This window comes from Otolemur garnettii, unplaced genomic scaffold (genome assembly GCF_000181295.1).
Source record: "Otolemur garnettii isolate 467f Iridium unplaced genomic scaffold, OtoGar3 scaffold00002, whole genome shotgun sequence".
NCBI classification, from domain to species: domain Eukaryota; kingdom Metazoa; phylum Chordata; class Mammalia; order Primates; family Galagidae; genus Otolemur; species Otolemur garnettii.
This window is the reverse complement of record NW_003852397.1, coordinates 15,566,104-15,591,036: the sequence shown is the minus strand read 5'-3', so window position 1 is coordinate 15,591,036 and position 24,933 is coordinate 15,566,104.

Here is a 24,933-nt window from a genome sequence, read left to right as displayed (position 1 = left end):
GCTGAGTTATTAACTATATTCATCATGTTGTACAACTGTTCTCAAAAAAAAAAAAAAAGATCAAACTAATCCGTCCTGGCTGAGGCTTTGAATTCTTAGACTGTCATCCCTCTATTCAGCTCACTCCTGGCCTCTGGAATATTCAGACCATTCCACTCTTTGGTTCTATGAGTTCAGTTGTTTTTGATTCCACATGTAAGTGAAGCCATGAGGTATTTGTTTTAATGTCTCTGGATTAGTTCCCTTAGGATAATGTTCCCCAATTCCATGTAAGTTCTCAGATAATGGAGTTTTTTCCTTTGTTAAGGCTGAATAATGTTCCACTGGGTATAAATACTACATTTTCTTTACCCACATTTCTACTGATGCACACTCAGGATGATTTCATAACTTGACTGTTATGAATAGTGCAGCTCTCTCAAACATACTGACTTCAAATATTTTGGTTAAGTACATAGAAATGGGATTGCTGCTCCATATAATTCTATTTTTAATTTTTGGAGGAAACTTTATACTGTTTTTCATAATGGCCACCATAGTTTACATTCCCAAAACAGAGTACAAGGATTTTCTTTTCTTCACAAGCTGATCAATACTTCTCTTTTGTCATTTTTGATAATAGCTATTATTACAGATTGAAGTGATATCTTTTTGTGGTTTTAATTTGCATATCTAACATTCATAATGTTAAGCATTTTTTCATATCTCTGTTAGCCATTTGTATGTCTTCTTTGGGGAGCTATCTATTCATGTCCCTTGCTCAATTCTTAATCGGATTACTTATTTTCTACCTGTAGAGTTGAGTTCCTTATATATTTTAGATGTTAATGTCTTATCAAATATAAGGCTTAAAATTTTATTTTCGAATCTATAGGTTTCTCTTCACACTGTTAACTGGTTTTGTTGTGAAGAGGCTTTTTAATCTTGATGTAATCCCATTTATCTATTTTCTATTTTTGGCCTGTGCTTTCAAGATATAATTTAAAAAGTCATTCCTAGGTCAACGACATGTAGTCTTTCTGCTATATTTCCTCTACTTTTACAGTTTCAGATGTTATGTTGTCTTTAATCCATTTTCAATTGATTTTTATATGTGGTGTGAGGTCCAATATTATTCCTTTGCACATGGATATCCACTTTTCACAACAGCATTTATTAAAAAAAGACTTTTTCCCACTGTCTATTTGTGACATAAATGGACCAACTACATGTGGCTTCATTTCTGGGCTCTCTGGCCTGTTGTATTGGTGTATGTGTCTATTTATTTTAACAATATTGAGTTTTCCAATCCATAACCATGTTAATTTATATGTGCCTTCCATTTCTTTCACTAATATTTCATAGTTTTCAGTGTAAACGTCTTTCACCTTTGATGAAAGATATCCTTAAGTATATTTCCCTGTAGCTATTTGTGAATGAATTTTACCTTTCAAAAGTTTATTTTTAGTGTAGAAAAATGATACTAATTTTTGTATGTTTATTTTGTATCCTATAATTTTACTGAAATTTCTGATGGGTTTTTAACAGTTTTGTGGTGGAATCTTTAGGGTTTTCTATACATAAGATTAAGTCATCAGCAAACAATAGTTTTTCTCTCTCTCTCTTTTTTTCCCCCATTATTTAGATGTCTTTCATTTCTTTCCCTGTGAGAACTTCTAATATTACATAAAAAGAAGTAGTAAGCATGAGAATCCTTGTTTTATTCCAGATCTTAGAAGAAAGGATTCCAATTGTTCACCATTTAAATATAATGTTTGCTGTGGGCTCATTATACATGTTTTTTATTGTATTGATGTACATTAATTTTATAACTAATTTGTTGAGTATTTCTATTATGAAAGGATATTGAATTTTGTCAAATTATTTTTCTTCATCTGATGAGAAGATGAAATGGTTTTTGTCTTTCATTCTCTGAAACTGTTGCATCACATTGATAATGCTGAGCAACCCTTGCACCCAAGGGATAAATCCCGCTTAACTATAATAAATTGTCCTTTCAACATTTTGTTAAATTTGATTGGCTAGTATTTTATTGAAAATGTTTGTATCTATGTTCCTTTGTAATTTTGTTTTCTTGTGATGGGCTGCCTAGCTTTGGATTAGGGTAATTATGTCCTCACAAAGAGAGCGTAGATTTAGAAGTTTTCTTTGTTTTAATTTTTTGGAAAAGTTTGTAGATAATTAGTATTAGTTCTTGTTCAAATGTTTAGAAAACTTTAGCAGTGAAACCATCAGGCCCTTGATTTTATTTTTTTTTTATGGAAAACTTCATTACTAACTAAATTTTATTATTTTTATTTTTTCAAATTAATATGAAAGTACAAATATTTAGGTTACATTGTTCTCACTTCCAAGTTAACTTCACATTGTAGTCGAGCCCTTCAACCAGGGGACGTTCTGAACACTCTCACATTCTGCACATTAGGTGAGATCCAGCCAGTAGCCTTCCCTTCTCGCACCAATTACCCTCCCTCCTCTTACTTCCTCTCCTACTCCTCTCCCCTCCGCCTTACTAGACTATATTTGTGCTTTATCATTCTTGTTGGGAGGTAATTGTTTACATATTGGTTTCATATTAGTATCAAGTACATTGGATTTTTTTCCATTTTTGAGATGCTTTACTAAGAAGAATGTGTTTCAACTCCATCCAGGTAAACATAAAAAACATAAAGTCTCCATCTTTTCTTATGGCTGTATAGTACTCCCTAGCATATCTATGCCACAGTTTGCTAGTGCTTTTGTGGATTGATGGGCATTTAGGTTGTTTCCACAACTTAGCAATTATGATTTGAGCTGCAATAAACATTATGGTGCAAATGTCTTTGTGGCAAAATGATTTTTGTTCTTCTGCGTAGATACCTAGTAATGGAATTGTGGGATCAAATGGCAGGTTTGACTTTTAGTTCTTTAAGAAGTCTCCATACTTCTTTCCATAAAGTTGTATTAGTTTTTAATCCCACCAGTAGTGAAAAATTGTTCCTTTCTCTCCACCTCCAGGCCAGCATGTACAGACTTGGGACTTTGTGATGTGGGCTTATCTTACTGGAGTTAGATGATATCCCAGAGTGGTTTTGGTTTGCAACACTCTGATAATTAAAGATGATGAGCATTTTTTCATGTGTTTGTCAGCTCTTTGTCATCTTCAGAGAAGTTTCTGTGTAAGTCTCTTAGCCACTTATAAATGTGGTTGTTTGCTCTTTTCTTGTTCATTAATTTGAGTTCTCTATAGATTCTAGTTATCGAGCCTTTGTCAGATTCATAAAATGTATTAATCTTCTCCCATTCCAAAAGCCCTTTACTTTGGCTGTGGTACCTTTAGGTGTGCAGAAGCTTTTTAGCTTGATCAAATCCCATTTATTTTTACCAGTTACCACAGTTACCACAGTTGCCAGGATGGGGGAGAAGTCTTCCTCATAAAATCTTTCCCCAGACCAATATTTTCAGTGCTTTCCTGACACTCTCTTCTAGCATTTTTATTGTTTTGCATCTTAAATTTAATTTTACCCAGCAAAAATCAGTTTTTGTCCATGGTAAGAAGTGTGGGTCCGGTTTCAGTCTTCTACATATGACTAACTAGTTCTCCCAGCACTATTTATTAAATATGATTCTTTCTCCCAGTGCATGCTTTTGTTAGGCTTGTCAAGGATCAAATGATGACATGTGGCTGAGTTCATCTCTAGATCCTGTATTCTATTTCATAGATCTATGTCTCTATTTTTGTGCCAGTACAATGCTGTTTGATCATATAGACATGTAGTATAACCTGAAATATGGTAATGTGATGCATCCAGATTTGTTTTTACTTCTAAAAATTGTATTAGGTATTCAGGATTTTGTCCTATTCCATATGAAATGAAGTACTATTTTTTCAAGTTCTTCAAACTAAGACATTGTTGCTTTAATCTGTAGATTGCTTTGAGTAGAATGGACATTTTCATGATGTTAATTCTTCCCAGCCATGAGTACAGTATGTTTTTCCATTTGTTAATGTCTTCTGCTATTTCTTCTCTCAGGATTCCATAGTTCTTTTTATAGAAATCTTTCATGTCTTTTGTTAGATGAATTCCCAGGTATTTCATCTTCTTTGGAGCTACTATAAAAGGTATAGAGTCTTTGATTTTATTTTCAGCTTGACTGTTATATAAAAACTACTCATTTGTGGGCATTGATTTTCTATCCTGGGATGTTGCTATATTCCTTGATCCCATCTAAGAGCTTTGTAGTTGGACTCCCTGGGGTTTTCCAGGTATATATGAGATCATGTCAATGACAAAGAGAAAGAGTTTGACTTTCTCTGTTTCCATTTCAATACCCTTGATCTTCTTCTCTTGCCTGATTACAACAGCTAGGTCTTCCAGTACTATGTTGAATACCAGTGGGCATACTTGTCTAGTACCAATTTTGAGTGGAAACACTTTCAGTTTTCCGCTATTCAAAGTGATATTGGCTGGGATTTTGTTAGATGGCCTCTATCAATTTAAGAAATGTGCCACTTAAGCCTATTTTCTTAAGTGTTCTTATCAAGAAAGGGTGACAGATATTATCAAAAGACTTTCTGAATTAATTGAGAAAAATCATATGGTCTTTGTTTTTTATTTTATTTATGTGGTGAATTACATTTATGGATTTGCTTATGTTGAACCAATCTTGCATCCCTGAAATAAAACCGACTTAATCATGATGTATAACTTTTTTTAATGTTTCACTGTACTCTACTTGCTGAGATGTAATTGAATATGCTTACATCAATATTCATTAATAATATTGGCCTACAATTTTCTTTTTTTCATTGATAACATTCCTGGTTTGGGAATTAGGGTGATATTTGCTTCATAGAAATTGTTAGGAAAGAGTTCTTCCCTCTCTATATTTTAGAATAGATTATGCCATATAGGTACTAGTTCCTCTTTGAATGTTTAGTAAAATTCTGGTATTAAACCATCTGGTCCAGGGCTTTTCTTTCTTGGAAGATTTTTTATAGTTGATGCTATTTCAGTGCTTAATATAAGTATTCAAAATATCTAATTCTTTTTGGTTGAGTTTAGGAAGTTAGTATGATTCCAGGTATTAGTTCATTTCCTCTACATTTTCATATTTCTGAAAATAGAGTATTTTGTAGTAATAGTTGTGAATCTTTTCTATTCGTGTGGTATTTGTTGTTATTTTCCCTTTATCATTTCTGACTGAATTTATTACAGACGTTACTTTTCAGTTCCTTATTGGTTTGGCAAAGGGTTTTCTTTTTTTTTTAATATTTTCAAAGAACAAACTTTTTGTTTCACTGATATCCTGAATGTTTCTTTTGTTTCCAGTTTCATTTAATTCGACTCTAATTTTGCTTATTTCTTTTCTTCTGCTTGGTTTGGGGTTGGATTGTTCTTCCTTTTTCAGATGCTTGAGATAGTCCATTGTGAACTTGTTCTCTTTCTGTTTTCTTCATGAAGGGATCTAATGCTATGAATTGACTGTTTGGACTTCCTTTAAAGTATCTTACATGTTTTAATAGTTTGTAGCTTCATTGTCATTTTGTACATGAAATCTAATGATTTCTTTCTTACTCTCATGTTTGACCCAGCTGTGGTTCAGCATAAGGTTATTTAATTTCCACAACTTTATTTGGGTATGAATATTTCTGTTGCTGTTAAGGTCAACTTTTATTCTGTGATAAGAAGACACAAGAAGATCCAAGAAGACAAAAGCAATAATTTCTATTCTTTGCAATGTGTTGAGGTTATACTTGCGTCCAAAGATATGATTACTTGGGGGCTGATGAGAAGAATATGTATTCAGTTTTGTTAGGATGAAATGTTCTGCACATATCTATAAAGTCCGTTTGTTCCAGGTTCATCTTTAAGGCCATTATTTCTTTTTTTAATTTCTTCTTGGAGAATCTGTACAGTATTGTTAAAGAGGTGTTAAAATCTCCATCCCCAACTATTGTCTTGGCATCCATAGCCCAGTGGTTAAGGTACCAGCCACATACACTGTGGCTAGTGGATTTGAACCTGGCCCAGGCCTGCTAAACAATGATAATTACAACAAAAAAATAGCTAGGTTTTGTGGCAGAGACCTGTAGTCACAGCTACTTGGGAGACTGAGGCAAAAAAAATCACTTAAGCCTAAGAGTTTGAGGTTGCTATGAACTGTGGCACCATAACACTCTACTGAGGGTGAAATAGTGAGACTCTATCTTGAAAGAAAGAAAAGAAAGAAAGAAAGAGAGAGAGAGAGAGAGAGAGGGAGGGGAAGAGAGAGAGAGAAAGAGAGAAAGAGAGAAAGAGAGAAAAAGAAAAAAAGAAAGAAAGAAAGAAAGAAAGAAAGAAAGAAAGAAAGAAGAAAAGAAAAGAAAAGAAAAGAAAAGAAAAGAAAAGAAAAGAAAAGAAAAGAAAAGAAAAGAAAAGAAAAGAAAAGAAAAGAAAAGAAGCTATTATAGTGCAGGATGATACCATATTGCTCAGATCATTTAGAGTTTGTTTTATAAATTGAGGAGCATTCAGATAGGGTGTGCAAATATTGAAATCTCTTCTTGTTATGTGCTTCCCTTGACAGGTATATAGTGTCCATCCTTGTCTTTACTTATTTTTTTGGTTCAAATTTAGTTGTATTTGCAAATAAGATTGCGACTCCTGCTTTTTGCTGACTTCCATTTGCCTAGATTATTGTTTTCCAGCCCTTCACCCTGAGTCTTGTTTTGTTCTTTGGTGTTAGGTGTATTTCTTAGAGACAGCAGATCTAGGCCCTGAGTTTTTGTATTCACATAGCCAGCCTGTGCCTCTTTAGAGGAAAGTTCAAGTCATTCACTTTTATTGAGAGAATTGATAGGTATAGTGGAGTTTTAGTCATCTCATTTTTCAGAATTCCAGAGCTTATTTTTATCCCTGTTCTAAGGTGGCAGATAGACTTTGTTCTTTAATTTTTGTGTGTATTTAGTTTTGTAATAGATGATCGTGCTGGTCATCATGAATAATGGGTCTGAGTACTTCCTGTAGAGCTGGGTTTCTTATGACAGATTTCCTCAACATTTGGATGTCAGTAAAATATTTGATTTCTTTATCACAAATGAAACTTAGTTTAGAAGTAAATAGGAACCTGGGTTGCAAGTTGTTTTGTTTAAGAAGGTTAAAGGGCAGAGATCACCCTCTTCAGGATTGAAAAGTTTCAGCTAAGAGCTCTGTAGTCATCCTGCTATTTTTCCCTTTGTAGGTAAAACTTTTCTTATGCCTGGCTACCTGCAGGATTTCTTCCTTCATATTAATTTTAGCAAAGTTAATCACCATGTGTCTAGGAGATGCTTTACTTGGATTGAGTTGTACTAGGGTTCTGAAACTATCTACTATCTGAATTTCTATGTCTCTCACAATGTTTTGAAAATCACCACCATAGTATCTTGGAGTAGAGCATCAGTGCCTTTATCACCATCCTCTTCTAACGCTCTCAAGGAAAATTCTGGTTTTGTTCTCCTTTTTTCTGCCTCTTTGAATGACTGGGATAGTTCAAAACTATTATCTTCAATTTTCTTCTTTCTTTCTTCTCCATGTTTTACTCTATTACTGTGGGTCTCTGCTGTGTTTTAAAGTGCCTCAAATGCCTCTTTCAATTCCTTAAGCTCTGCAATATCTCATTATATCCATAACTTTGATGACCTTTTCTTTAAATTCATTAATTTCTTGTGACAAGTTTGAAGTATTTTTTGGATTTCTGTTTACATTGCCTTCTCAATTCTAAGCATTTTATTTGTTATCCATATTCCGAATTCTATTTCTGACGTTTCAATAATTTCTTTATAGATGGTGTTTTCTGCTGTATCTCCCTTGTAATCCCTTGGAGGAGTTCCTTTGCTCTGATATTTCATGTTAAAAGAATTCTTCTGCTGGTTCCTCCCCATTAATATTTTTGGCTTTAAAAAATATATATTAATTATACTTCTTTAGTTGAAATGATAAGTTTTTCCTGAATATTTAGAGATAATCTAATTTGGAATCCTTGGGAATAGTGCTGACCTATTTGGCAATTAAAATTGGTGGGGTGAGACCAGATTGGGAGGCCACAGGAACTGGAGCTAACCACTCCTTCCCCAGTGAGCTGGAGCTTGTGCTTATTTCATTTCCCCTACAGCCTCACAAAACTCCCTTTCAGGGATGCAGCCAGAGTCTCTAAGGGCTGGCTTGGTGAGATAGCACAACCTGGTTCTGTCCTGGTGTCAACCTGCCCTGTACCCAGTCCTGTGGAATTGCAATATTTTGCTGAAATCTCTGCTGATCTAAGATACAAATACCTATAACCCTACCCTCATTGGCAATAACTGGAGGAGAGGAATCCATGGGTAGACCCACTGAATCTGCTGCTTACTTCTCTAACCCCCTCCAATGCTGCTCAAACATAGTCATTTAAGTGGTAATCCTGAATCCCCAGACAGTGGCAGTGAGAGAGCAACAATCTGCAAATGATTCTAACTGAGAGTTTTGGTTATACTTTTCAGGCAGCATGAGCAGCACCTACTCAAACAAGTTCAACAAGTTGCCATGCAGGTGGAAGAACAAGAATCCACAGGCAGTTCTCACTAAGAGTTCCCAGGGGCTGAGGAAGGGTCTCTTCTTCCCTTGGGAAGTGGGAAAGGGAGTCAGGAGAGATCACACTTCTCCACACCAAGGTCAGAACTGCAGTGCTAGTGTTTCTGGGCCACCACTCAATGGCCCACACAAAGCTTTGGTCTCTCAGTGAACTCACCAAACACTTCAGCCTCTGTAGGAGGCAGTCTCTGTCAGGCAAACCGAAAGCTAGACAGTTGGGCTGTGAGCTCAAGACTGTGGAGAGAATTCACCTTTATGCCAGGCAGAATGGGGACTGGGCTTAGAGGTGGAACTTCCCAGGTTTAGGAGGACTAGGACATTGCAGTAGAGTGAGTTGAGAGATCCTTTGTTCCATGATCACTTGCAGAAAGCCCACCAGGGCATTGCAGTGGGGTGAGGTGAGAGATCCTTTGATCCATCCAGTGGGATGAGGTGAGACGATCCTTTGTTCCATGATCACTTGTAGAAAGTCCACCACTCCTTGGCAACAGGCACCTTCCAACCAGTCACTCCATATCTGATCTTTGCTACCTTTCTTCCTATTTCTTGGCCTCACAGCTTTTCTCAGTGGAGATGATACACACTTCATTTTCTTCTCCTTTAGCTCAAATCCCCACCTTCAGTATCTCTGACTCTACTTCAGTCCATCTTCTTTCCTTCTTTCCTTATAGCCAGGAGCCATCTAAAAAGCTGCATCTAGTCAGCTATCTTTCCCCCTCCGGATATAAATTTTATTTTAAATTTTAGCTCATTTTCACTGAAGGAATATTCTTATTATTAATTCAACCTCCTATATTCTTGTCAATCTATTTAGAGTTTCTATTTCTTTATAATTAAGTCTTGATAGGCTCTATGTATCTAGAAATGTATCCATTTATTCTGGGTTATCCAATTTGTTGGCATATAATTGTTCATAATAGTCTCTGATGATCATTTGTATTTCTATAATATCATTTGTAAAGCCTCATTCAACTGTCTACATTTCTGATTTTATTTGAGTCTTTTCTATTTTTTAAGTTGGTTTAGCTAAAAATTTCTCAATTTTATTTTTAAAAAGACAACTTAATTTTATGATCCTTTCTGTAATCTATATTTCATTTATTTCTGCTCAGATCTTTATCTTTTCTTTTCTCTTCTAACATTGAGTTTAACTTTTCTTCTCATTTCTTAAAAAAAAATTCTTAAGGTTTAATGTTAAATTGTTTATTTATGACTATTCTTTTTTCTGTCAATGTGAGTGATTATTAGTATAAATGTTCCTTGTGGTACTATTTTTGCTACATCCTGAGAGGTTTGGTATTTCATGTTTCCATTTATTTTGTCTCAAATATTTTTTTTTTTTTATTCAGGAGCATGTTGTCTAATTTCCACGTACTTAGAAATTTTTCAACATTCCTACCTCTCTGTTTTACATTATAGTTCCATGGTTTTCTGTAAAAGTATTTTCAATGTTTTCCTTTTTTTTTCCTCTTTGGGGGGTATCACCTATAGTTTTTTTTTTCTTTTTTCTTTCATGTTAGCATAAGGCTTACACAGAACATCTTACACTTATAACAGTCAATTTAAGCTGATAACAACTTAACTTTTATTGCAAGCAACAACTATGAATTTTTACTATCCCCTACATGCATTTTATGTTTTTCATGTCTGAATATATATTATTTTGTAATGTGTGTCCTTAGACAATTTATTTTAAATATTGTTGTTAATAGTTTTATCTTTTAACCCACATACTAAAGGTAAATTTACTTTACATATTACATTACAGTCCTAGAGTTTTCTTAATATTGTTCTATGTTACTTATACCATTGTGTTTTGTGCTTTTATAAGTTATATGTTGTTAATTACCTTTTTTTTTTTTCACTTTAAAGAATTCCCTTTAGAAATTTCTGTAAGACAAGCCTAGTAGTGATTAATTCCCCTACCTTTTATTTGTCTGGGAAAATTTTCATTTCTCCCTCATTTTTTAAATCTGAGTAAAAGATTCTTGCTTGGCAGATTTTTTTTTCTTTAACACTTTAAACATAATTTCACTCTATCATGGCCTACAGAATTTCTGTTGAGAAATTCACTGATAGACATATTAAGACACCTTATTATTGATGTAATATCTTATTTCTCCACTCTCAGATTTTTATCTCTGTCTTTAATTTTTGATAGTTTGATTATTAGGTGTCTTAGTGAACTCTTCTTTGGGTTGAATTTGATGAGAGACTTCTGTGCTTCCTATACCTGGAAGTTGGCTTCTTTCCTCTTATTAGGGGAGTTTTTTATCCATTATCTTTTAAAATACGCTTTATGAAATTTTTTTTCTTTTTGAATTTTTATTATGAATTCTTGATATTGCCCCATAATTCTTCAGGCTTTCTTCATTATTTTTCTTTGACTTTTTTTGGATAATTTCAAATGTTCTCTTTCAAGATCACTGATTCTTTCTTCAGCTGGATCAATTTGGCTGTTGAAGGTTTCTATTGCATTTTGCATTTCAGTCATTGTATTCTTTATCTCTAGCATTTCTGTCTGTTTTCTGACTTTATTTTCTATATTTCTCAAACTTATTTTGTTTATGGATTGTTTTCCAAATTTTGTATGACTAGAAATGTATCACTATTTGAGTTCAGCAGTTGAGTAGGGTTGCAGAAAGGGCCTCAAGGCTAAGCATCTCATGATAGATGAATCAACTATTATGCTCAGTAGAAACACATGATTAAGAACTGCTTCCTTCTGTGGGTATGATCCAGTGGTGGGGTGTGAGATTATGAGGAACACTAATTAAAATCACATTTTTACCAAATTTGTCCCACTTTTTTGTCTCATTCACCATGATGACTTTCTCCCTTTCTGGGTAGGGTCCACTGTAAACTTTAAGGTGACAGAGAAAACTGATTAAACTCCCAAATGTGGCAGAGCTAATGATTGATTTTTGTGAAAATTTGTTGTTGGGAGTCTTCCTCTTTGGATAGGGATCCAGGTTACTGTCAGAGGCTGGGCCTGCAGGCTGTCTAGTGATTTAAATCACATACCTCTTCTCACCTCTTCTGGAGCAATGAACTTTGCTATTACCACTGCTGGCAGGTATACTGAGCTATTGGCAAATATCTGCACTGATCTCTATGCACCCGACCTCCTTGCTCTGTTTCTGCCTGACCCTGCATGATCTAGCCATGCAATATCCTCATACATTCTTTGTAAGGTGAAAACGAAGTAGATAACCTAGAAAATATCTTAAAATGCTAGGGATGTTATATTTGCTTTACAAGTTTGTTTTTCTCATTGTAAACATTGCAGGCCCTGTGAAATCCTCTCTGTCTGGAGACCTGAGAGAGAGGGGATGGCAAGTTGGTCAAAGCAAGACAATTTCTTTTTCCCCTCAATGTGAATTTTTGTTCATTTCTGTGGTACATGCAGATGACTCAGGGTTTTCCCACATTTGGGGATTTCCACCAAGGTGTTCTTGCCTGAAACTAATTGCTAGGTAATCTTTCTGTAGAGGGACATGAAGCCTGAGAAATAATGTTTCTGATGTCACCAAAATTTTAATCTGTTGTTTTGATTTTATATATTTAGCAATGTGATTAATATTTTTGTGTATTTTGAGTAAATATATGTATATGTTAACTGTTTTTATCCCTTTGTCTTTTTCTCTTAAAGCATTTGTCCTTTACATGTTGATTTATAGGTACTTTGTAATATTACTTGTCTGCTTGTTGTAAGTAGTAAGTTTTTTTTTTCTTTTTCATTTTACTTATAGTAATTTCTGCTGTATTTATAGAGTAGATTATATAGCTTTTATTTTACATTTTCTTATAGAACTATTATATTTGTAACTGAGTCCTTCCATAAGGCAGATTTATAAAATTATCACCTCTATTTTCTTTCAGGATTCATTTTAGTAGATCAGTTATTCCAGCACATTTCCCACTGACTTAATACATCATCCTATAAGATACTAAATACTTATATTTACATAAATGCATTCATAGATTTGGTGTTGACTTACTTTCATTACCTCTCAATTATTACAGATTTATAAGAAGTTTTCTTAGCTAGTCATTAATCTCATTTTTTCAAGCTGCCTTCAAATGATGGGAAAGTGTAAGGGAGGGGTATTTTCTGTGTTAATCAGTATCATGTAATATTTTTGTCTCATTTTAATATAAAATTTTGTGTGTAATCTTCATTATCAGACTAAAAATTGATTTTTTTCCTAGTGTATACTTGTGAACTTTTTGATTTGCTTATACAGTATTTTACTCTTTAGAACAGAATATTTCCACCTATTACTTATTAAATTAGACAAAAATAATAAATTGTTATTAACATACTATCTCTCTCTTCTCTATTCCTCATATACCTAATAGTCTTTCCACATTCTTTTTCAGGATCATTTCACAAATGTAACTTTTATATTCATGTTTCAATTTTTGACAGCCTTAGGTTTTATATTAACTGCTTAGATTACTGTGTGTTTTCTTTATGAACAAGTATTTTGTCATTTTATTTGGGCTGAATTTCATATCAGTGCTTTACCTTATCTCCAAGTTATTTTTGTCCCTAGGATTCATGAATTCAATATTTAGATAGTATATGTTTTTATATACCATAAGGAAGCTAAATAATATATTAATGAGAAAATGCTCATTTTTATAGTTATATTTTTCCAGATATTCATCTTTTGGTTTTTTCTAATATAATTTTTAAGAGAACCCCTCTTGCTATTGAATTAGATAAGGGTGCTCACCTCTAAAAGTATATTAAAAGAAAAAATGTCTAAAGTCTAAAACTCTGAACTCTGTCAAAATAATCACTGCCCTGGAAAAGAAATAAAATTGGAAATGACAAAATTTGCATTATAATGTGGTTTATGTAAAAAACATGAAGATAAACACTAATTTTCTGACCTGTACATAAAAAAGGCTTTCCTAGAAAAGACTTAAAATATAAATGTTTTACAGCAAATGACACATGGCTTGACTTTTAGAGAGAAAAGTTTCTTGACACTTATGTACTGAGCATGATGTTGACAAAATTATTCACTAGTATACTTGTTGCTCAAATACATGATTATTATATCAGAAAATAATATTTGATTTCAGAATATTTCTACAATATAGATGCAATAGGTCCAAATTATATGATTTTGCCTACACAAATACCACTAAAAGTAGAACACATAATAAGAAAAAAATAAATAAAGGTATCATACTAATTAAAGAACCATTACTTTTATGTTTCTAAGGCAAAACATCTGGATTTCACAACCTATTACTTTTTTATTGGCTATTTAAGAATTTCTACAAGGTTATACAAATTTTTCTGTACAGGCATATTAACAGTCACAAAAATTAACATGAATTGACTCTGACTTTGTCAAAGTTTCTTTTTACTAAAAAAGAATATCAATAGAAACACTTAAAGAAAATCTTAACTTAAAAGGCTTTAATTTCTCTAGATAATATGACTCCCAACCTATTTGAGGATCAGAAAAAAGCAACATAAAAGACATATTTATAACTGTTGATGCACCCTAATTAAAGAAATTTTAGAATACTTGAAGAAATGAATTAAACAAAAGTTTGGCTTGTGTTTTAAGAAAGATAATTTAAGACAAAAATCTGTTTTAAGGAGTCATGGAACTCTTCTACAACAAAGACTTTTATTTATAGTGTAGCATTAGCATAAAATAAATTTACCATGAAAAACTTGATACATTGATTATCATCATGAACTCACAATCAAGCCCAAAATTAGCAAAATTGGAAGCAATCAAGATTCCCCTCAGCAAGTGAACAAATAAATAAACTGTGGCACATCCTGAAAATGGAATATTATTCACCATGAAAAAGAAATGAGCTATCAATCTGTGAAAAGACATAGTGGAAGCCCAGATGCATATTACTAAGCAAAGAAGCTAATATGAAAAGCCTGCATATTGTATGATTCTAACTATCTAACATTCTGGAAAAATTAAAACTGTGAAGACAGTAAAAACATCAGTGGTGCCAGAGATGAGGACTGATGTAGGGATGATGAGATAGAGCACAAAGATTATTTTTTATGTCAGTAAAACTATTCTATAAACTATAATGGTGAATACATAGCACTAGATGTTGTCAAAATCCATAAATTATACAACAGCAAGCGTGAACCTTAAGAAACTATGGCCTTTGGGTGATGATGTTGTGTCCATGCAAGTTTATCTGTTATAACAAATGTACCACTCTGGAAGGGCATGTTGATACAAGGGGAGGCTGTTCTTATGTAGGGGTAAAGGCATATGGGAAATCTCTGTACCTTCTTTTCAATTTTTATACAAACATAACAATGCTTGATAAACTCTTTAAAAGAAAAATATGATATTGGACAGAAGGAATAGTATACATCACAAAGATCAACATACAAAAAGGAGATCATGACACTTTTTCCCCATTTTTGTAGAATCCTTGCATTTTTGAATCAGGGACTGACTCTGTAGGGAATTTGAAGCTTAATTCTAATTTTTCTGCAATATCAAGTAAGATTGTACTAAAGTCTGGAAACTATTTAAATGATTTTCTCTATCCAAATGTGTATCCCATAATTATTATTTTTCCTTTCTTTAGCAGTTATTTTATCTATAACTTTTATGCTATTTCAAAATTTCATCATTCAACACTTCTTCAGAGAAGTGGGAAAGGGCAGGATATTACCAGATGTATTGCAAAAACTATTGAGAACTGGAAGTCCTCTCATTTCACTATAAAACTTCATTTGGTATCTAGAGCAATGACAGCATCTTCCTTGTGTAGTTACAAAGGCTGAGGGTGAAGTGGCTCTATGGGTTTTCAGCTGCAAAATGGTTGTGCTGATACTAGAGATCAGATATTTGGTTTCCATTTTAACTCTTTTTCCATTGTATAAATGAAAAAGTTATGATATGATGCAGTATCTCAGTATCGACAACAGTAATTTATAGAAGGAAGGCTATGATAGTAAACTACCATTAAAATTGAGTTATCCTTTAAGATTCTCTAAACCTTTAATGTGAAGAAATGTAAAAGCATTCATTAATTAATTAAGATTGAAATTTGAAATATTCAGCTAAAATATAGGAAGCAATTTATTCCATATGTGCCACTAAAAAAGAAAAAGGGTGTGATAATGACTAAATCTGGGAATTAATGTCATCTATCCAAAGTGTTGATAAGGTTGCAGTCTCTGATACACATTCTCTTAAGATTGAAAAAAAAGTCAAACACTATAAGAATATGTTTGAATAAAAAAATCAGTCAACTTTTTCCCAAGGAAGTAAACTCAACTAACTCTATCACTGATAAAGGTAGATTAATTAATGCAACAAGGTTGCAGAGTTTTTCACCAATACAGAGGAGTGAAATAATCAAGAGTCAACAAAAAAAAACAAACACAAAGTCTATTTACACTTATCATAAATGTATAGGGTCTACATTAAAAAGAAACATTTTCTTCCATAACTATTACCATACCACTCTCTACTTTCTAGTTCTGAAGAATCACATTCTGAAGCCATGAGAATTGTATTCTGCTTTGTTGAATTGTATTCTGCTATGTTGAAGCCTTAACCCCCAATATAATGGCATTTTGAGATGGGGCTCTTGGGACGTAGGTAGTTTTAGATGTTCTGAGGGTGGGGCCCTCGTAGTGGGATTAGTGCCCTTAAAAGAAGAAGAAGAGAAATCAGAGCTTTCTCTTAGCCATGTGAGGACACAGTAAGAATATCTGCAAGCCAGGAAGAGGGCCCTCACCAGTGACTAAGTCAGCTGGCAACTTGACCTTGGACTTCTCAGCCTCTAGAACTATGTGAAATAAATGTCTTAAGCCACTCACTTTATTATTTTGTTATAGCAATCTGAGTAGACTATTAGAGTCACCCTATTATTTTCTCTTTTGCATCATCCATTTATGTAATTTATGGTATATCAGCCAGAAACAGAGAGAAATTAAAGTGACATATGGCAATATTTACAGAAATGATATGTACTTTATGAAAAGAAATTGCTAAACCACTTGAGGATTTCCTGTAGAACTACAAAACTTTTCAGATTCTCAAGGATGAAAATGATTATTTATATAGCAGATTTCAAGGAGAGTGGGGGTGGAGTTAAGTGGGATTGGAGTTGGAGAAAGATATGATAAGACTGCTGGAGATTTTTATTTAAAATGAGTAGACTTAAGGCAGAAATCAAATATATGGACTATGAATGAAATTCTTAAGAACAGACCTGGACTTAAGGCAAGATATGAATTAGGTACTTGCCCTGAGAATAAAATTAAAGGGACACCAAAAGGTCAACAAGCAAGATACATACTATTTTATAGCAATATTTTCAAAATCCATGATCTAAAATAACCATGATGAAGAGAATATCACAACTATAAATAAACCCAGGATGGGACCCTACATGTAGATGATCCTGATTCATTAGCTTCATCTTAATGTTAGCCCTGGTTCCAATAAAATTTTATTTCTTAAAACAGAGCTCACCCATAGCCATGGCTTTATAATTTGTCTTTTTTTAATGTTTTTTTAAAACAGTATTTACAGATAATTTATTTTTTACATATGCATATTTATCTATAAACTTTTATCTCAATTACTGACTTTTGTGGCACTCCTTGAGCTTTACACCTAAAACCAAAGTGCCTCACCTACTAGAACCTAATTTCAAATATAAGGAGAGCTAAAAACACTCTTTTTTTTCCAGATTCAATTCTCTGAAACTTAACAAAAAATTTAAAAAAAGAAAGAAAAGGAAAAAAAAAACCAAAAACCAGGTAAGCAAGGTAGAGGAAAAAATCATTCCTGCAGAATAAGACTATACTCTGCACACATCAACTCAATTTAAAATCTAAGAGTCTATTATCACCCAGGTACATGAAGAGGGCTCTAAAAAAATCACAGCAACATATTTTTAGCAAATGATTGACATAAGATTTATCTTCTTCATACATGAATAATTAAACTAGGGTAGAAACTATTAAGAGTCTAGTGAAAAAGAAAAGAGTAGCATTATTATTTCAGAAGAGAATCAATCTCCTGAAAATAATTTAACACAGGAAATGAGTATTTTTGTATGCTTCAAGTCCTCAAGAAAATCAGAAATAAATGTATTTATGAGCTAATATGAAAATATCATAATAATAAGAAGCTCCTATGAAGGCAAGTTGCTAATATGAAAACTGAAATAAAACATCAAGGAAATAATTTTAAGACAACAAAAATATCAAATTTATTAAAACCTACTGTAAAATAATTTAAAAATCAAAAATAGCCCAGAAAATTAACTTTTTAATATTCCATATGATGGCCAACTTCAAAAGCTTTTCTAGATTTTAGGGGGAGAAAAATAAAAGAACAAAGATATGGCCATAAGGAGAAAATATAATAAATATAGAAAATATATATTTTTTATTTTCAAATATAGAAACTCTAGTAGAAAATAAAATCCTAATAAATTCAGCTAAACTGGGATCAGTAAGTATGTGAAAAAGAACTTATCAAAAATTTAAAAACTGAATGGAACTAATCATGTAGCTCAAATAGTTTGTAACATACAAAATAAATGAAAAATAAAAGAGACATCTTAGTAAAATTTTAAGGAAAACATACATATATATTTTTTTTACAGATGGAATAAAATCAAACTGACAAGTACAAACATTTAAGAGTTGTTTAGGGCAGTACCTGTGGCTCAAAGGAGTAAGGCACCAGCCACACATTCCAGAGGTGGTGGGTTCAAACCCAGCCCTGACCAAAAACTGCAAAAAAAAAAGAGTTGTTTAAAAAGCACTGTAAACTTAACTGTGAGATGAAAGAAAAAATACATATTTTTAAAGTGACATATAAATATTACAAGAACACTGTTTTCCCTAGTATATGGATTTGATGAAATTGAAAACAAAATCTCAAAGGGTATATTCTGAAATTAATAAAGTATTTAAAATTTCATAAGGAAAAATAAACTCATGAAAACAGATGAAATGGCTATGAAATTAAATTAAGAGGCTCGGCACCTTTGACTCAGTGGCTAAGGTGCCAGCCACATACACCTAAGGTGGTGGGTTCAAATCCAGCCTGTGCCCACTAAAAAACAACAATGACAGCTGCAACCAAAAAAATAGCCAGGCATTGTGGTGGGTGCCTGTGGTCCCAGCTACTTGGGAGACTAAGGCAGGACACTTGCTTGAGCCCAGGAGTTGGAGGTTGCTGTGAGCTGTGATGCCATGGCACTCTACCCAGGGTGATAGCTTGAGGCTCTGTCTCAAAAAAAAAAAAAAAAGAAATTAAATTAAGAGTAAGTAATAATGACAGCCTTTCCTACTATTCAGTATATTTACAATGATATTTTTATGTGGGAATAAGTATTCAGAAAAATGATAAAATCAAAGATAATGAGAAATAAATATAATGGTATATGCTTCAGTTTAATATGTAGCTTATAAAGAAATGACAGATGTATGTTAACTGACATGTTATTTAGATATTACTTAGAAAAATCAATTTAAACAATCTTATCAAGTTTAATCATATCTTACAAAATATCCTCAAGTCAATTCATTAAAACTATTAAGTGTAAAGAGCATGGAAAAAGTAGATAAAAATTAAATAACTATATTTGAAACAAGACTTTATAGCTTTTTTTAAAAATCAGGAAGGAATACAAGAAAAAAGAAAACAAATAATAGTGTTATGTAACTCCAAAACAGTGCCAAAAATTTTTTTTGCAAAAAACAAGAAGGACACCTGCTGCACAAAATGTCAGCTCTTTAACCACACAGGGAAAGTTTTAAACAAACAAAACCCAATAAAACAATGAAAAAGAAAACCTGGAGAGTTTTTTCTCCACTGAAATCACAAAATCTTCTTGTAAAGAACTAGAAAGTCTAGAGTCATTTTGTCCCCAGGACAAAGCCTTCCACACTATGTAATTTAGGAAGACCTACTCTTTCCTGAATTTTTAACACCTTATCATAGGAAAACCAAGCTCTAATGCCTGAGCAGTAAGGCAGTAATAAAATAAATAAAAGAAATTGGGTTATCTCCTATGTCAGCATATTTCAAAACAGAAGCATATTGGAGTTCAGTTATTAAACTTGTAATTGAAAAAAATAAAGATTACAAATATTTAAATATTATATGTAGTATCTTTTAAATTGTGTTACTCTAACATAGAACAGGAGAGCTGGAATCTTTTCCTCTTCTCAAAAGTGTTAATAATGAGTTTCTTTTTTGGAGAATATGCGTACGATGGAGAAATTGGGCTTGTATCCTTACCTGGGAGCAATATTTTATATCATTCATTTTCAAAAACATGAACACATGCATAGAAACTTTGCAATATCTTATAATAACTAATTCTAAGATATTTGTATCATTTGATATTTTGATATTGTCATATATGTTTTACTTTACCATACTGTGCTGTCATTCAATAATTCCCATTCATAACTCTTTATTGCTACTACTAGTTTTAATGGCGCAGGGTAAACTCACCAATGATAGTTCCATTACAATATGGTTTAAATTGGAAATTAGCTTTTGATTTCAGTAGTTATAAATAGTCCCATTTTGGAAAAAAAAATCAGGAAATTATGTTCATGCAAGAAATATATGGCAACTTAGATCACGTGCCACATGGTTCATTCAAGGATGGACCACACACACACACGACAGTGGGTTAAGAAATAACACAGCTGAAACATTCGCAGTCACCAAGTGATGTCATATTTATAATGTTGTAGGGCAATGCATTATTCACATATGTGGTTATACTGGTGTAAATAAATCTACTGCATTGCCAGTCTTTTTTTTTTTTTTTTTTTTTTGAGAGAGAGAGAGTCTAACTATGTTGCCCTTGGTAGAGTGCTGTGGCATCACAGCTCATAGCAACCCAAACTCTTGGGCTCAAACAATTCTCTTACCTCAGCCTCCCAAATAAATGGGACTACAGGGGCCTGCCCCAATGTCTGGCTATTTTTTTGTTGCAGTTGTTCAGCTGGCCTGGGCTGGGTTTAAACACACTACCCTTGGGTTGTGGCTGGCACCATTAACACCGTGCTAAGGGTGCCAAACCAGCATTGCTAGTCTTATAAAAGTATAGCTCACACAATTATGTGTAGTACTTAATACATGGTAATGATAATTATGTCACTGGTTTATATATTTACTTTACACTACTCTTTGTTGTTATTTTAGAGTCTACTCCTCCCACTTACCAAAAAATGTTAACTATAGGACAGCCTCGGGCAGGTCCTTCAGGACATATTCCAGAAGAAATTATTATTATCATAAGTGACAGCTCCATGAATGTTCTCATCATTGACCTTCCAGTAGGACAAGATGTGAAGATGGAAGACAGTGACACTGATGATCTTGACCCTGTATAGGAGTAGGCTAATGTGTGTGTTTGTACCTTAGTTTTTAAGAACAAGAACAACAAAATTAAATTTAAAACTAGAGAAAAACTTATAGAATAAGGATATAAAGAAAGAAAATATGTTGAACAGTGGTATTATATGTTTGTGCTTTAAGGTTAAATGTTTTTATGAAAGAGTAAAAGCATCTTCAAAAATTTTAAATTTAAAAAGTAAAAATACGTAGTAAGGCCAGTTAATTTATCATTGAACAAAAAATATATTTTTATAAACATAGCATAGCCTGAGTGTACAGTAATGTCTCCAGCCTTCACAATCACTGACTCACCAGAGTAACTTCTAGTCGTGCAAGCTCCATTCATGATAAATGTGTCATACAAGCTCTTTTATCTTTTACACCATATTTTTACTGTAGCTTTTTTATGTTTAAATATGTTAAAATAAATATTTACCATTGTCTAACGATTGCCTACAGTATTGAGTACAGTAGCAAGCTATATAGATTTGTAGCTTAGAAGCAAAGCCTAGGTTTGTATAAGTACCCTTGATGAAATTCCTAAACTACAAATGCCTAATGACACGTTTTAAAAATGCATCTCTGTCGTTAAGCTACTATGGGGGTAATGTCCACCATAAAGGTCAGCTACATAATTTAATATTTGCTGGTGATATGAGGTGGGGATTCTTCTCTGGAAGATATGAATATATTGATTTCTTTTAATGGTTTAAAATTATCTTTACCTCCACATTTTTTGCCAAGCCAAATAATTTTCAGACTATCTCACTGTGAATTCAGTCAACTAAGCAAAATCTTGAGCTGGCTGAAGGTTAAAGTTAAAAGAAAACATACAACTGACTTGGTTGATCCTGTCACTTCTAAATCGTTACTGAGGACCTCTGATGTTCCAGACACTTTTCTAAACTCCGGAATGCATGCACGAATGAATAAATAAATAAATAAATAAATAAATAAATAAATACAAAGCACAAAAACAATATACCCTGTTCTAAAGGAATTTATTTTCTAAGCATGTATGTGGGTTAAATTATGTTGGAGGTGGCAAGAAAATAAAATATAAAGGCATAATAATACATGGCTATGGGAAGAAAGAAAACGGAAAAGCAATGTGAGGTGTACTTTTGCAGGAGTGCAGGGTGGAGGTCCTGTGTTAAATACACTGGCCAGGGAGAACATCACTAAGGAAAACACTTGGGAAATAGTCAGTGGACTGCAGAAATCACCCCTGCAGTTACCTGTGGGAGAATTTTAAAGGCAGCGGGAAGAGCAGACACAGGGGCTTGAGGGAGAGGCACGCCCAGCTCCTAAAATGTTTGAAGTGAACTAAGCGAAGGGGAGAAGATAGAAGGTAAGGTCAAAGTAGTCAGTGTGTGAGGAAAGGCACAGACTGATGCTTGTAAGTCATGAGTCAGTCTTGGCTTTACTCTAAGCTGAGAAAACTTTTTAAAATGTGAAGAAGAATTTTGGTGTCTTATTATATGTTCTATTTCTTAATATTTTTGAAAAACATTATTTCTGGATAATAGTAGAATCTAAAAACATACATATGTTTCTGCAAAATGTTATGGGTATGCATTTAAGATTGTGAAAAAAAAAATCTAAGACTGACCATTGCTTAAGTGTCGTCTATAAATACACTTACTAATTTTGATCAATTTACCTTAAATTTTTCTCAACCCTAAAAATCAAGCAAGTTTGTACCTGTCACAGGGACTGTCTCCAAATGTTATTCAGTCTTATGAAAATTCTACCCATGATAAATAAATATATCTAACTGGCTGGGATATTTTAGAGCTCTGTTATCATCATCTACAAGAGACAATGCCACAAATAGCCCTTTTTTTCTTGCAGAATAGCCTGTAAATTCTTAACCATATCTCCAGTGTGAATTATATTTTTCAATGCTTGTTTCTGTTTAGGACATATAATTTATATAGCCTCCAATAGATAACTCTTTTATAAAACTATGGTCTGTAATAAAAATGCCATCTGGGTAATTTTGTAACCTAATTCATAGCAACATAACAATATTACTTACTTTATATTCATTCAAAAATTAAGCCTGTGGAAATTTTAGCCCATATTTCAGTTCATTAACTTTTTTATTATGAATTTTGCCATAGATCTGTTTAACCCTTGGCTTTTAAAATATATATGGATATATATTATGGCACTTTCCAATATATTTCTTCAACATTTATAATACTATAAACATGCAGAAAAATTCTTCACTTTGAGATAATAATCCTCAATTTTCCTTAAAACAAATCATAATTTCTCTCTTTCTTAGAACTAATGTTGAAAGATATACAAAGAAAGAATATTTCCAGCTATAGAAATGGTACAAGTAGGATAACATATCACAACTATCACTTGGATTTAGAGTCAGGAAGAAAAAGGGACACAGAATGGAAAGTGGCAGTCTGGAAAATGTACATCTCATCTAAGAGCAGAGGCTACTACTTTTTGACAATTGTTTTCATTCAGAAATTCAAGTTCTATTTTCTTTTCTTCCAATTTGCCAAAAATTCCTGACAGCTGTACTTTCAGGTGAAATCTACCAATTTAAAAATATTGAAATCATTATTTACCCTAAGGGAATCATATTTGCAAATGTCATTTAACCTGTTAATCACCACACTCTAAAATAAAAGTTATAACACCCAGAAAATAAGATTTACAGACAGAGGCTCAGCACCAGTAGCTCAGTGGCTAGGGTACCAATCACATACATTGGAGCTGGTAGGTTTGAACCCAGCCTGGAGGTACCAAAAATCAATGACAACTACAACCAAAAAATAGCTGGGCATTGTGGTGGGGGCCTGTAGTCCGAGTTACTCTTGCTGAGGTAAGAGAATCACTTAAGCCCAAGAGGTTGCTCTAAGCTGTGACACCACATCACTCTACCAAGGGCAAGATAATGAGGCTCTGTCCCCCCCAAAAAAAGAGAGAGAAAGAGAGATTTACAACAGAGAGAACATAGAGAAAACAGGAAAGGTGATTTTTTTATAAAAGGAAAATAATGAAACAAATAATTCATAACTAAGAGGGTCTGTCTTTTCAGAACAAAATAAGAACATTATTTATTAAAAACAAACCCAAAGCTAAAAACAGAGTACAAAAAATTACTAAAAAGCTCTTTAAAAGGGGGTAAATAAAAGATTGCATCAAAAAATTATAATCCAATGGAGCACAAAGTTATGATTGACAATATTAGAAACAGAAAAATAAGAAACAAAATCTTATAAATTTAAGAGAAAATGGTTTATATTAGAGTGGTTCTCAACCTGTGGGTCATCTAAATACATCCTGTATATCAGATATTTACATTACAAATCTTAACAGTAGCAAAATCACAATTATGAAGTAGCAATGAAAATACTTTTATGGTTGGGGGTCACCACAACATGAGGAACTGTATTAAAGGGTCGTAGCATTAGGAAGGTTGAGAACCACTGGTTTATAAGCTAGAACTGTATACTTAGCAAAAGCATTAATTTCAGACAAGAGGATTCAGAAATGTTATTGCTATTTGATTAATTTTAAAAGCAAAGTCTGTAGACATTTTCCCACAAGAAAATAGAGCAAATTATATAAAAGAGGTACATGAATTTAGTAAAGATCCTTTACCAATAATTTGGTGTGGAAAAGTTGAATGTGAAAAAATATATATTTATTTATTTATTTACTTATTTATTGTTGATAGAGACAAAGTCTCACTTTATCGCCCCCAGTAGAGTGCTGTGGCATCACACAGCTCACAGCAACCTCCAACTTCTGGGCTTAGACGATTCTCTTGCCTCAGCCTCCCAAGTAGCTGGGACTACAGGTGCCCGCCATGATGCCTGGCTATTTTTTTGTTGCAGTTTGGCTTAGGCCAGGTTTGAACCCACCACCCTCAGTATATGGGTCTGGTGCCCTGCTCACTGAGCTACAGGCGCCACCCAAAA